Here is a 13,212-nt window from a genome sequence, read left to right as displayed (position 1 = left end):
AAATTGTTCAAGGCGACTCAATTGGTAGGCGGTAGGGTTAAGATACTAACCCATATTCTCTTGGTTCTAGAATCCTTGTTCTTAAGCACTGTACTACCACTGTCTATTCTACATTAAACACTTCTTCTTTTTCTTCTTATTGAAACCATTTAATAAAGGGCCCTACATTTCCTTTTAGGTTTAAAATTCTGTTTTTATAGATAACTTTCGCAAGAGGTCTTTTTAGTACCATTTCATGTTTGTTTGTAAAGAAGAATATTAGCAGAAAAATATGTTGGAGAATACAAAAGTTAATAAAATGGATTTGGAATTACTGGAAGTTGAGAAGTCTTTCCTGTACATTTAACACATACTTTTGTCCCAGGGGAATCAGTTCTCCTGTCTCACTCCCATACTAGCCCCAAACTGCTTTCCCGACTTCCATTCTTGATTGCTGGCAGCACATCTTGACAGCTCCCCTCTCCTAAGCCACTCCTTCCATCACCCTTCCCATTCCATCTCTGCAGTTAGGCTAAAGAGAAAGTCCTGGTTCAGTGGGTCTCAAATTTTAGGTGCATCTGAATCACTTGGATGGCTTCGTTAAAACAAATCTTTGGGTCCCAAACTATTGCCAAAATCTTGACTCTCTGTGCATCAATGCCAAAGAGAAATATAGAAACAGAATAGAGGGGAAGGAAAGAGTGGTTTTATTACATCATCAGGCAAAGGGGAAACACAGTAGGTCTCCAGAATTGTGTCCATCTCCCTGGTGAGCAGGGAGAGATCATAAAGTCAGGAAGGAGTATGTGATAAGGATCAAGATAATAGCAGTCTTCTTTCCTTCTTCTGCAATTTCAAAAGGGTGGGGTTGCCAAGATTAGGGTGTGTGTAGGGTCACAGGTGGTCCTCTCCTAAAGAGGACCCATTCTGGTCCCTTTAATCTTGCCTCAGGTGGTTTCCTTACTGTTTCTCCTTTGATCAGCAACTATCCTGCCTTTTGGAACTCAGAAAAGGTCATGGAGGCCAGAGTCTGAGCCATAGAATGGGGAACAAAAAGACCTCCATGCCCATGAGCCCCACAGGGCCCTGTTAGGCCTGTAGAAAACCCAAAGTTTCTGACTGAGGAAGTCTGAGGTGCGGCCCAAGAATTCATATTTCTGGTAAGATTCCAGATGATGCTGAAGCTGCTCATGTGAGGACCACACTTCGAAAACTATTAAGTACAGAATAGGTTTAATGGTGGTTACATGGTAGATGATTCATGTCAATAGTTACAAGGAAATATGAAAGAGATTACATGTTACTATCAATAATAGGTCTTGGTCTTAGACGCTAGATGGTAAAAGAAAGGCCACTCCCATTTTAATTCTCCCCAGAGCAAGGCTAGCCCCAGTCATCCACGTGTAATTCAGGCAGAACTCTAGTTATCCCTACGATGTAGTGGGGAGGGGAGGGCTGCAAGGATTGGATGAAGTTAAGCTTGTCAGTGACACCTCAGTAAGTGGTGACTAGCTTAATTTCACATCACGTTGCTAGGATACCGGCCACTCTGATCACAAGATCACAGCCTTTCGGGTCATTGAGGGGCAGGGGGAGAGAGGCGAGGGCGCTTGCGCAACTCAAACGGCGGCTCCAGGTGGGGCTTCCCCGGCACCTCTGCGCCCAGGTGAGGGGCGCCAGAGTAGGGGGCGGGGACAGAGCCGCCTGTGGGCGGCTGCTTCCGGACACGTGGCTGCGCTCGAGCCCAATGGGGGAGCTTGACGTCACCCCCGCTTCCTCACCCTGGCAACGGGCGGGCGGCTACTTCCGGTGCTCTGAGGGCTCTGGGCTGATGCGGGTGAGTGTCCCTCCTTCTCACGCTGTCCGCGCGGCTGCGGCCACCGCGCGCTCGCTCTGCCCCGGCGCCGCGCGCTCTCCGGGACGTGCTCTCTGTGCCGGGGAAGGGCGGCGCGCAGGATGCTCCTCGCCGAGGGCGGTGCCGGAGGACGGGACCCGAGGCGTCCCTCGTCCCCGAGCCCTGGTCGCGCGTGGGGCCCGTCCCGGCGCCCGCTCCCGGCTGCTGCGGCTCGGCGGTCTCCTCCCCTCTGCGAGGAAGGGGCCGTTTGTGTCTAGGGAGGGGGTTCTGGCAGTCCCTCACGCTCGATGCGGTCTCGGACTGCGGTTTCTCCGAGTTCCAGGTTCCCGGAGAACCTGGAGTGTGCGCCCCGGTCCTGCGTGGCCGGTCGGGGCAGAGCAGCCTCGTAGTGTGTTAGAGCCCTGCGGGAAGTTAGCGTTTACTGCTCAGCTGGAGAAGGGAGAGGAAAGGACCGAGAAGATGGAGCAGGAGTAACCTGAGAGGAGGGTGGGGAACAGGAATTGGAGGTGCCTTGGAAATAGAGGGCATCGTGTTTCCGGGAGGAGGGAGTTCAGCCTCATTCGCCTCTGGAGGGGAGGGGAGGAGAATGCAAAGTATTTTGGGGGACCTTGTGACTGGGATCACTGTACACGAAACTAAGGAATTTTTATATAATTTTTATATAATTTGCTTTTGTGTTTGAATAAAGCTTTCCCCCCGCACATATAAAAAAAAAAGCAGTGCATGCTTATTAACGAATATTTAGAAAATGCAGAAATATTTAAGAAGAGATCATCAGTGATTCCACCAGCCCAGCATTTTGATCTTTCTACGTTTTAAAAAATTGCAGATTCTTAACCTACATAGGATTATGAAAGTGAAAGTCGCTCGGTCTTGTTCGACTCTTTGCGAGCCCATGGACTCTACAGTCCATGAAATTCCCCAGGCCAGAATACTGGAGTGGGTAGCCTTTCCCTTCTCCAGGGGATCTTCCCAACCCAGAGATCGAACCCAGGTCTCCCGCATTGCAGGTGGATTCTTTACCACTGGGCCACAAGGGAAGCCCACTAAAGAGTATAGTGTGTATAAAATATGATTTTAACTAAGAAGCATATGTTTTGTACATTGCATCTATTGCATGAATTTTTTTAGATATTCATAAAATTCCACCCTTTTAAATTTAAATTTCAGTGGCTTTTAGTATATTCACAAGTTGTGCACCTGTCGTCAGTATCTAATTCCATGATGTTTTCATCACCTCCAAAAAATCTCTACCCATCACAGTCGCTCCTCATTAGATCTCCTTTCCACTTGTTCCCCCAGCTTTTGGCAGCCACTAGTCTACTTCGTGTCTATGGATTTTCCTTTTCTGGACATTTCATGTAAATGGAATCATACAGCATGGGGCTTTCTGTTGTCTTGCCTTCTTTCACTCAGCATAGTGTTTTCAAGGTACACCTTAACCTTTTTATGGCTGAATAACATTCCATTATATAAATATGCCGCATTTTGTTTATCCATCATCAGTTGATGAACATGTGGATTGTTTCCAGTTCCTGACTGTTACGAAAAATTCTGCTATAAACATCCATGTACAAGTTTTTGTGTGAACGTGTGTCTTCAGTTCTCTTAGATACATCCCTAGGGATGAAATTGCTGGGTCACGTGGGAACTGTTTACCTTTTTGAGAACTGACAGGTATCTTTCAGAGTGGCCTGCACAAGCGGGATATAAGGGTTCTGATTTCTGTTTATCCTTGCTGGCATTTATTCTTTTTGATTATAGCCTTCCGTTGCTTGTGAAATGGCATCTTGTAGTTTTGATTTGCATTTCCTTGATGTCTCATAATGACGAGGATCTTTTCTTTGTGCTTATTGGCCCTTTCTATGTCTTTGGAGAAATGTCCATTCAATTCCTTCACCCATTTTTAAATTGAATTAAATTTTTTTTTTTTTAAAGAAAATTTTAAGTTGTATGAGTTCTTTATATAGTCTGGACACAAGTCCCCTTTCAGATTTGCAATATTTCTTCCATTCCCCACCCTTCACCACCAGCCCCCGCCCCCCGCCCCCCCCCCCGCCATTTTGTGGAGTATCTTTTCACTTTCTTGAATGGTGTTCCTTGAAGTGCAAAAGTTAAAAATTTTGGTGAAGTCCCATTTATCTGTGGGTTTTGCTGTTGTTTGTGCTTTTGGTGTTATGTGTAAAATCATTGCCAAGTCCAAGTTCATGAAGGTTTACTCTTATTTTTTTTTTTTCCCATAAGAATTTTTTGTAGTTTTAGCTCTTACATTTAGGCCTTGATCTATGTAGTTAATTTTTGTATATGGTGTGAGGTAGGAGTCCAGCTTTCTTCTTGTGCATGTGGCTCTCCAGTTTTCCCAGCACCATTTGTTGAAAAGACTGTCTTTTCCCCATTGAATGACCTTTGGCACCTTTTAAAAATAAAAAACAGTTGACCATAAATACATAGATTCTCTATGTTAGGTATTTAAGACACTCAGATTTTTGTTTTTCTAAATTATCCTATGTTAAACACAGCATAAAAGGCATAAAACTTTTTCTATATTTAAAATTATTTTGGTAGAAAGTGTTTTCAGAAGTGGAATTCCTGGGTCAAAGATGAAATAAGTATGTTTTGGAGCTTATTTAATGAGACATTAAAGCTTCAGTCTCATGATAAGAGCAACAAAACGCTTCATCAGCTGCTGTAGCTTAAGGGCTGGATTTCTCTAAAAGCCTTTGCTGTAAGATGAATGGATTCCATGACTTCCTTCCTCCTTCAACTGCTTCTAAAAGGCTAAGTAAACCTAGAGTGAAAAACTTCAACACCAGAGGCAAACAGGACATATGGTAGTCTTCTAAATAGCTTAAAGAAAAAAGAAATAGTGTCATCACATGCTGTAGGAATATGAAACAATATTTGAGAGAAATGGAGTCAAGGTTTAGACCTTTAGAAACTGATTTGTGCCATGAAAGTCCCTGAAGCAAAAGCAGTGTTTTATTCTGAGTTTCTTTTCTGGCCTTGATAATCAAGTTAATTTACATTCATCTTGGTCACAGAGACAGCGAACTTAAATCTTTTCTTTTTAGTAAACAGTACCCAGTTGCTTTTTTTTTTTTTTTAATAGAATACAAAAGGTTATTAGATAGAGAAAAATCAAGTTTCCCTTTCATCCTTGCCCCTCCCTCTTCTCTAGTCTCCCAGTACTCTTTAGAGGAATTTGTGGGACTATTATTTGTGTCTGTGTAGGCTAGTTCATATATGAAGTATCTCTGGAGAGGGTATATACAACATTATACATTTTAAGGCTCTTGATACTTTCTGACACATTCCTTTTCAAAACGGTTACATCAGTTTATGATGGCAGTACAGTGCTAGTTAGTTTTTTTTTTTTTTCCTTTGGGTATTCTTTCTTTAATATTGGCTATCCAGTTTATATTTCCTCTTTTATGTATTGCCTGCTCATGTCTTTTGGCATGCTATTTGTCCTGATTGGCATTGTCCTTTATGAGATTTACTTTGGCAGCCTTTTGTAGATGATTGTTTTATGACAGCATGGGTTTGGGGAGAAAAGTTAATATGCTTTCTGTAACACTTAAGCTAAGAGGTATGTGAGCTGAACAAAGGTCAAGGCAGTAGGAAAAAGGAAGTTAAATGCTTTAGAAGAAATCTATAGGATTTGGAAACTAGGCACAGTCCAAGATGACTATAAGGTGAGTTAGAAAGGATTGGGCTATTAAAAGTAAGGAGTAATGTAGAAAGAATTAGATTTCTGGGGAAAGGTGAATTTGTTTTGGGTAGGCTAAGAGTTTGGAGGATCCAGGTTGAGCTCTCCAGGAGACTTATGGCTAGAGCTTAAGAGGCAGAGTTAGGAATCATCTGGTTTACTGAGGGGATCATTTTGAAAACTCGATACTCAGTGAAGTTGCTGAAGGAGGCATATGAGACTTAAGCCTTTGGACATTCTGTTTGAAAGTCAGGCAAGAGAACAAAGCTGGGAGGGGTCAGAGGGGCCTCAAAGAGCTAGGATAGTAGATTGGCATGCTTGCCAAGGAGAACAGGATATCTAGAGAATCAAAGGTTGCAAGCTAAAGACTGTTCAAAGATGCCATTAAGTCTGGTAACTTGGAGAAGATACATCTTACAGGTAAAGATACAATTTATTGGGAGGAAAAAATACACCCTCCCCATACAACAGTTTTATTAAGATAAAATTCATTTATCATATTATTACCCATGTAAAGTGTACAATTCATTGGTAGTTATTCAGACTAAATACCATGCAGCTGTGACCACAACCAGTTTTAGAACATTTTTATTGCCTCTCCCCCAAAGAAATCCTGCCCCCATTAGCAGTCACTCCTCATTTCCCCTCTGTCCTTCCACCCCAAGGCAACCATAATCTACTTCTATCTTTTTAGATATGCCTACTCTGGACATTTGATATAAATGGAAACATATGTGGCCTTTTGTGTCTTACTTCTTTCATTGTGAAACATATGTGACCGATTGTGTCTGACTTCTTTCATTGTTTTCATGGTTCATTCATGCCATAGTGTGTATCAACCCTTCATTCCTTTTTATGGCTCTATAATGTTCCATTGTCTAAATATACCACACTTTGTTTTTTTTGGGGGGGGGGCTTTAACAATACAAATCTTAGGGTTCTGGATATCAGGAGTAAGAGATGGATTTCACTGGGCTAAAACCAAGGTGTTTGTAGGATCTTGTTTCTTCTAGAGGCTCTGGGGTAGAATCTGTTCCCTTGCCTTTTCCAGCTTCTGAAGACTGTTCACATTCCTTACCTTCTGGCTCTTTCCTCTATCTTTTCAAAGTCAGCAACACTAGGCTGAGTCCTTCTCACATGGACAACTCTCTGCTTATCCCTTTCAGGCCTCCCTTTTCTACTTTTATTTTATTTTTAAATTTAAATTATTTATTTATTTTACTTTACAACATTGTATTGGTTTTGCCATACATTGACTTGAATCTGCCATGGGTGTACATGTGTTCCCCATTCTGAGCCCCCGCTCCCAACTCCCTCCCCATCCCATCCCTCTGGGTCATTCCAGTGCACCAGCCCCGAGCACCCTGTCTCATGCATCGAACCTGGGCTGGTGATTCATTTCACATATGATAATTTACATGTTTCAATGCCATTCTCCCATATCATCCCGACCTCGCCCTCTCCCACAGAGTCCAAAAGACTGTTCTGTACATCTGTGTCTCTCTTGCTGTCTCGCATAGAGGGTTATCGTTACCGTCTTCCTAAATTCCATATATATGCGTTAGTATACTGTATTGGTGTTTTTCTTTCTGGCTTACTTCACTCTGTATAATGGGCTCCAGTTTCATCCACCTCATTAGAACTGATTCAGATGTATTCTTTTTAATGACTGAATAATATTCCATTGTGTATATGTACCACAGCTTTCTTATCCATTCGTCTGCTGATAGACATCTAGGTTGCTTCCATGTCCTGGCTATTATAAACAGTGCTGTGATGAACATTGGGTTACATGTGTCTCTTTCAGTCTGGTTTCCTCAATGTGTATACCCAGAAGTGGGATTGCTGGGTCATGTGGCAGTTCTATTTCCAGTTTTTTAAGGAATCTCCACACTGTTCTCCATAATGACTGTACTAGTTTGCATTTCCACCGACAGTGTAAGAGGGTTCCCTTTTCTCCACACCCTCTCCAGCATTTATTGCTTGTAGACTTTTGGACAGCAGCCATCCTGACTGGCGTGTTATGGTACCTCATTGTGGTTTTGATTTGCATTTCTCTGATAATGAGTGATGTTGAGCATCTTTTCATGTGTTTATTAGCCATCTGTATGTCTTCTTTGGAGAAATGTCTGTTTAGTTCTTTGGCCCACTTTTTGATTGGGTCATTTATTTTTCTGGAATTGAGCTGCAGGAGTTGCTTATATATTTCTGAGATTAATCCTTTGTCTGTTGCTTCATTTGCTATTTTCACCCATTCTGAAGGCTGTCTTTTCACTTTGCTTATAGTTTCCTTTGTTGTGCAAAAGCTTTTAATTTTAATTAGGTCCCATTTGTTTATTTTTGCTTTTATTTCCAATATTCTGGGAGGTGGGTCATAGAGGATTCTGCTGTGGTTTATTTCGGAGAGTGTTTTGCCTGTGTTTTCCTCTAGGAGTTTTATATTTTCTGGTCTTACCTTTAGATCTTTAATCCATTCTGAGTTTATTTTTGTGTATGGTGTTAGAGAGTGTTCTAGTTTCACTCTTTTACAAGTGGTTGACCAGTTCTCCCAGCACCACTTGTTAAAGAGATTGTCTTTTCTCCATTGTATATTCTTGCCTCTTTTGTCAAAGATAAGATGTTCATAAGTGCGTGGATTTATCTCTGGACTTTCTATTTTGTTCCATTGATCTACATTTCTGTTTTTGTGCCAGTATCACACTGTCTTGATGACTGTGGCTTTGTAGTAGAGCCTGAAGTTGGGTAGGTTGATTCCTCCAGTTCTTCTTTCTCAAGATGACTTTGGCTATTTGAGGTTTTTTGTATTTCCATACAAATTGTGAAATTATTTGTTCTAGTTCTCTGAAAAATACCCTTGGTAGCTTGATAGAGATTGCATTGAATCTATAGATTGCTTTGGGTAGTGTACTCATTTTCACTGTATTGATTCTCCTGAACCATGAGCACGATATTAAATATACCATACTTTGTTTAACCAAGGTCTGCTCATGGATATTTGAATTGTTCCCACTTTTTGACTGTTATGAATAGTTCTGCTATAAACATCCATGTACAAGCTTTTATGTGGATGTATTTTCAGTTCTAATGAATATAAATTATTAGGAGTGGAATTGCTGGGTCATATGGTAACTTTGGGCTTCCCAGGTGGTACTAGTGGTAAAGAACTTGCCTGCCAATGCAGGATACATAAGAGATAGAGGTTCAATCCCTGGGTCGGGAAGATTCCCTGGAGGAGGTCATGGCAACCCACTCCAGTATTCTTGCCTGGAGAATCCCCTGGACAGAGTATCCTGGTGGGTTACAGTACATAGGGTAAGGAGTCAGACACCACTGAAGCGACTTCACACACACACACACACTCTCACACACAGAGTAACTTTATGTTTACCTTTTCAATCTTGGACTTCCCTGTGGTTCAGACGGTAAAGCGTCTGCCTGTAATGTGGGAAACCTGGGTTCGATCCCTGGGTAGGGAAGATCCCCTGGAGAAGGAAATGGCAACCCACTCCAGTATGCTTGCCTGGAAAATCCCATGGACGGAGGAGCCTGGTGGGATATAGTCCATGGGGTTGCAAAGAGTTAGACATAACTGAGCGACTTCACTTTGACTTTCAGTTTCACTTTTCAAGCTACTGTTGCAGAGGATGGACAAATTGCCAGTGTTTTTTAGATATAATAAAGTGAATTTTAGTACCATCACCAACAGAAAGTTGCAAAATGTCCATATTCAAACTTATCATTCAGGAACACAGGCATTATAAAAATGATGTATAAAATTGTTTTCTGTTGTGTAAAGCTATAACATGCATATGTGTCTTTGATTGGAAAACTTTTGTGATGACTGTTATCTCACAGACTTAGCTGAAGTGTTAAACATTTTCCATATGGATCTATGTATTGATGTGAATATGATTCATCCATTTCAAATAATTATTTGTGATAATGACTACAAATGTGACAAAAATATCACAGGGATATCTGATGTCAATCTACATGATTTACTTTTTACTCCTTAGTTTCAACTGTAGAAATCAAATAATAATTTTATTTTTTTTAAATTTAGGATTATCTGTGGTTTGTGTGGCCCTATAAATTCAAGATCCAGAAAAACAAAACCAAAACAGACCTCTCAGCCAATATTGTTGACTGGCCATGTTTTTGTCTGTTCCTTCGCTAGGTGGGTTGAGTGTTGAGAACCTTCAGAATATGGCATTTCTCCTCTTATTGAAGTAGGATCTCACCAGCTTGCCCTATTTTGAAACCTGGACTTGGCTAGTTATCTTGTGTTCTCATAAAGAAATAAATGAATAAAAAAGTTTTTTTGTTTTTAAGTAATACATTCAGATTGTTCAAAATCAAAAGGTGCACAATGGTGAATAGTGGGATTTCCATTTCACCTTTGTCCACCAGTCACCCAAATCTTTTGGTAACTACTATTGTGCTAATTTTTGATATATTCTTCCAGATTGCACTTTACATATATATTTGGTTGTATTATTTTTCTTGTCTCCCTCAAAATATGGTACTGCATATGTTTCTGTACCATGCCTTTTTTTACTTACCAAAATATCTTCAACATTGATTGTTTCATATTTGTGTATCAATAAAGTTCTCATTTTTTCCAAAAGCTGCTTTTATTTTCAACTACTTTTTTTTTTTATCAAGACATACTATTGGTCTATATCTTTATTATTATTTTTTTTAAATTTTATTTATTTTTTTTTTTGGTCTATATCTTTACCATTACAGACTACCCTTCAGTGTATGTTTGTAATTTTGGTTGATTTTACCAAATTGACCTTGTTGCATTGTATTCATCTGTGCTGCTCCTTGCAACATGTGAGAATGACTCTTTAACTTGGCCAGTCCAGCTGATATGTGAGTGTGGTTTTATTTTGCCTTTTTCTTTTGAGTGAGGTTTAGCATATTTTGATCTGTTTAAGTTGTTATGTAGTTCTTCTATAAACTGGGATTTGCTCACTTGCCCCCTTCCGCCTTTTGTGTCTTTTTTGGGACATTTGTTGGAGTTCTGTTAACGAATGCAAGACTTTTAATGGGTTCTGAGTTAAACAAAAACTGATGTTGGAGTAGAAATTGCTTCATTTCTAATTGAATTAAAAATATTCCAGTAACCATTGGAAGTTGGAGGCCAGAGTTGTACATTGGCTAGCCTGTCTACTTGAGTTCCTTTCCCAGTGCTGCAGAACTTTGGGGCCAGCATTTTTGGAGGAGTTTAGTGAGATGACATGGTTTGCTACATAAATAAATTTCTGTCATCTCTGAGAGATGATAGATTGCTCAAGAAACAACATATTTATTCATCTTCCACATTTAATTTTTTTCAGACAAGCTTGAGAAGCAAGCAAATCTCATATACATTAAAAATGCCTATTACATCAAAACTTATTCATTATAATTTATAGATGTTCTAATTTGTTATTAATGAAAAAATTGCATCTGATGACAGTGAGTCAGAGAAAGTTTTATAACTCATACTGCTTGAATGTGTTTTCATTTGAACTGAAGCTTTGAATTTTCCAAAGCCTGAGTTTTCACACAGCTGTTTGTGGGTCTAGTGGGCCCAAGCTCATTTCATGACTTGGTCAGACATCAGGCCTATATAGACTGAGATAAACTGCTAATCATTTAAACTGACTTTGTCAACTGAAACAGAAATAAATAGTAACCTATCTCAAAGAAATAACCAAAGTCAAATAAAGGTAATTGAGGCAGACCCTTGTGAAGCAGTTGGAAGAAAATCCATCCTGAGAGAGATACTTCTCACTACAAAACAAAAGCAGGCATTTTAACTTACTGTTATTTAATAAACCTCAGTGCTCTTTTATAATCAAAATTTATGACTATATGTAAACATTTTAATACAACAGCAAATGTATATATGTATATGATTTTAAATTATTTGCCCTTTAAATTAGGTGATACATAATAATAATTAAATGGATTCTTTTTAACCAGGAATTAAAGGAAGTTAAAATACAATATTGGGCTTCTCAGGTGGCGTTAGTGGTATGGAACCCGCCTGCAAATACAGGAGACATAAGAGATATGGGTTCAGCCCCTGGGTTGGGAAGATCCCCTGGAGGAGGGCATGACAACCCATTCCAGTATGCTTGCCTGGAGAATCCCATGGACAGAGGAGCCTGGTGGGCTCCAGTCCATGGAGTTGCAAAGAGTCACACATGACTGAAGCAACTTATCACACAGAGTACATATTGCAGTGCTTCCAGGCCATTTCTTTTTTTTTTTTTTTTTTTAAATATTATTTTATTAGTTGGAGGCCAATCACTTCACAACATTTCAGTGGGTTTCTTGTGTGAAGAATCAAGTTAAAATTTTTTTAATCCATTGTTGACCATTTCTTTCATAAAATGCAAAAATAAAACAGAATACCACAAAAACCTCAAAACAGAACTATGAAAGAAAGATAAAAGTAAAAGCTCATATTTTTATCTGATGTAGCAGATAAAATTATTTCAAAAATATAATCATACCCTGGAAGATGTAAGTTTTAGAGTGAATTAATGTGCCTTTTGTACTTTGAGTCTTTTCCTTGTGAATCTCCAGTTTTTATAGATGGTTTTAATTCTGTTCTATTAAATAGATTATTAAAAAGATATTATAAACAAAACTTAAGGAAATAGAAAAGAATTAGAAAAACTGTCATTGTTTATTGAAAACATGGATGTAAGACAGTTCGTATATGAATAAAAAATAATCTCTTGCAGACTGATAACCAGCACTAGTCTGTAGACCACACTTTGCGTGACACTGTTCTTTTGAACTAGTTGGCTGTCACTCTTTTTTTTTTTTGGCTGTCACTCTTTAAAGCCCTGTGTCCTTCCCCATTTCTCAATTTAGGATAAGATTTTTACCTTATAGTGTGAATCTAGGTGTTTGAGTAGTTTCAATCATGTGACTTTGGGATATATTTTTTTTTCCCTCAAATCTCTGTTGATTTTTTAAACGATCCGTTTTTCCCCAGTCTGAAGTGTATTTTACCATCATTATTAAGTCAAGATTGCCAGTAGCTTGTGAGCTTGTGAGAAAAATTAGAAGCTTTGTGGTATATGTTGCTTGTAATTCATTTTATTATCTTTTGAGAACCTCAGAAATAATGCTTTTGTGAAAGTGAACAAATATTTGTACAAGTATTATTTTAATTTCATGCTTTAGTCTTATAAATTTGTTAGCATTTGTTTTACATTGAGCTCTGAAGCATTAAACTGTTTTTCATAAAAAGTTCTCCATAGGCAGAGTAAATCTGTATGTTGGTTCATTTTTTTTTTTTTTCCAGTTGGATGCATGAGACAAATGCTCAGGGCTGGTGCACTGGGAAGACCCAGAGGAATGGGATGGGGAGGGAGGTGGGAGGTTGGTTCATTGTTTTAAGCAAACAGCAATCTTGAGCTCTTATATGTTTTCACCACACACAAAAGATTGTACTTAGGTGAGGTGATGGATGTGTTAACTAACCTTGTGGCAATCATTTTGCAGTATATATGTGTGTCACATCCTCAGGTTGTACTGCTTGAACTTATCCATTGGTGTATGTCACTTATATCTCCGTAAAGCTGGAGGAAAAAATAAGCAATCTAGGCTTTAAATCAAGGCTTAGTGATGTTGCCAGTGCTGCCTGTGGTTCTTGAAT

The 13,212-nt window shown here is 39.5% G+C and overlaps 1 protein-coding gene across 3 annotated transcripts in view; it reads left to right on the top strand.

Moving 5' to 3' along the window:
- The first annotated feature begins 1,770 nt into the window (after positions 1 to 1,770).
- The window catches only part of TASP1 (taspase 1), a 251,874-nt gene continuing 240,432 nt past the window's right edge, over positions 1,771 to 13,212 (top strand). For 2 of the 3 annotated variants that reach the window (XR_010661275.1, XM_065919536.1), the window contains exon 1: positions 1,771 to 1,816. The gene's annotated coding sequence lies outside the window, so the exon portion shown is untranslated. Of the gene's footprint in view, positions 1,817 to 9,606; positions 9,721 to 13,212 lie in introns of all 3 variants that reach the window. The other variant, XM_065919537.1, reaches the window with a different exon arrangement.

Source organism: Muntiacus reevesi, chromosome 2 (assembly GCF_963930625.1).
Source record: "Muntiacus reevesi chromosome 2, mMunRee1.1, whole genome shotgun sequence".
Classification (NCBI taxonomy): Eukaryota; Metazoa; Chordata; class Mammalia; order Artiodactyla; family Cervidae; genus Muntiacus; species Muntiacus reevesi.
Note: the sequence above shows the minus strand (reverse complement) of the source record. Positions and strands in the feature narration are given on the sequence as shown.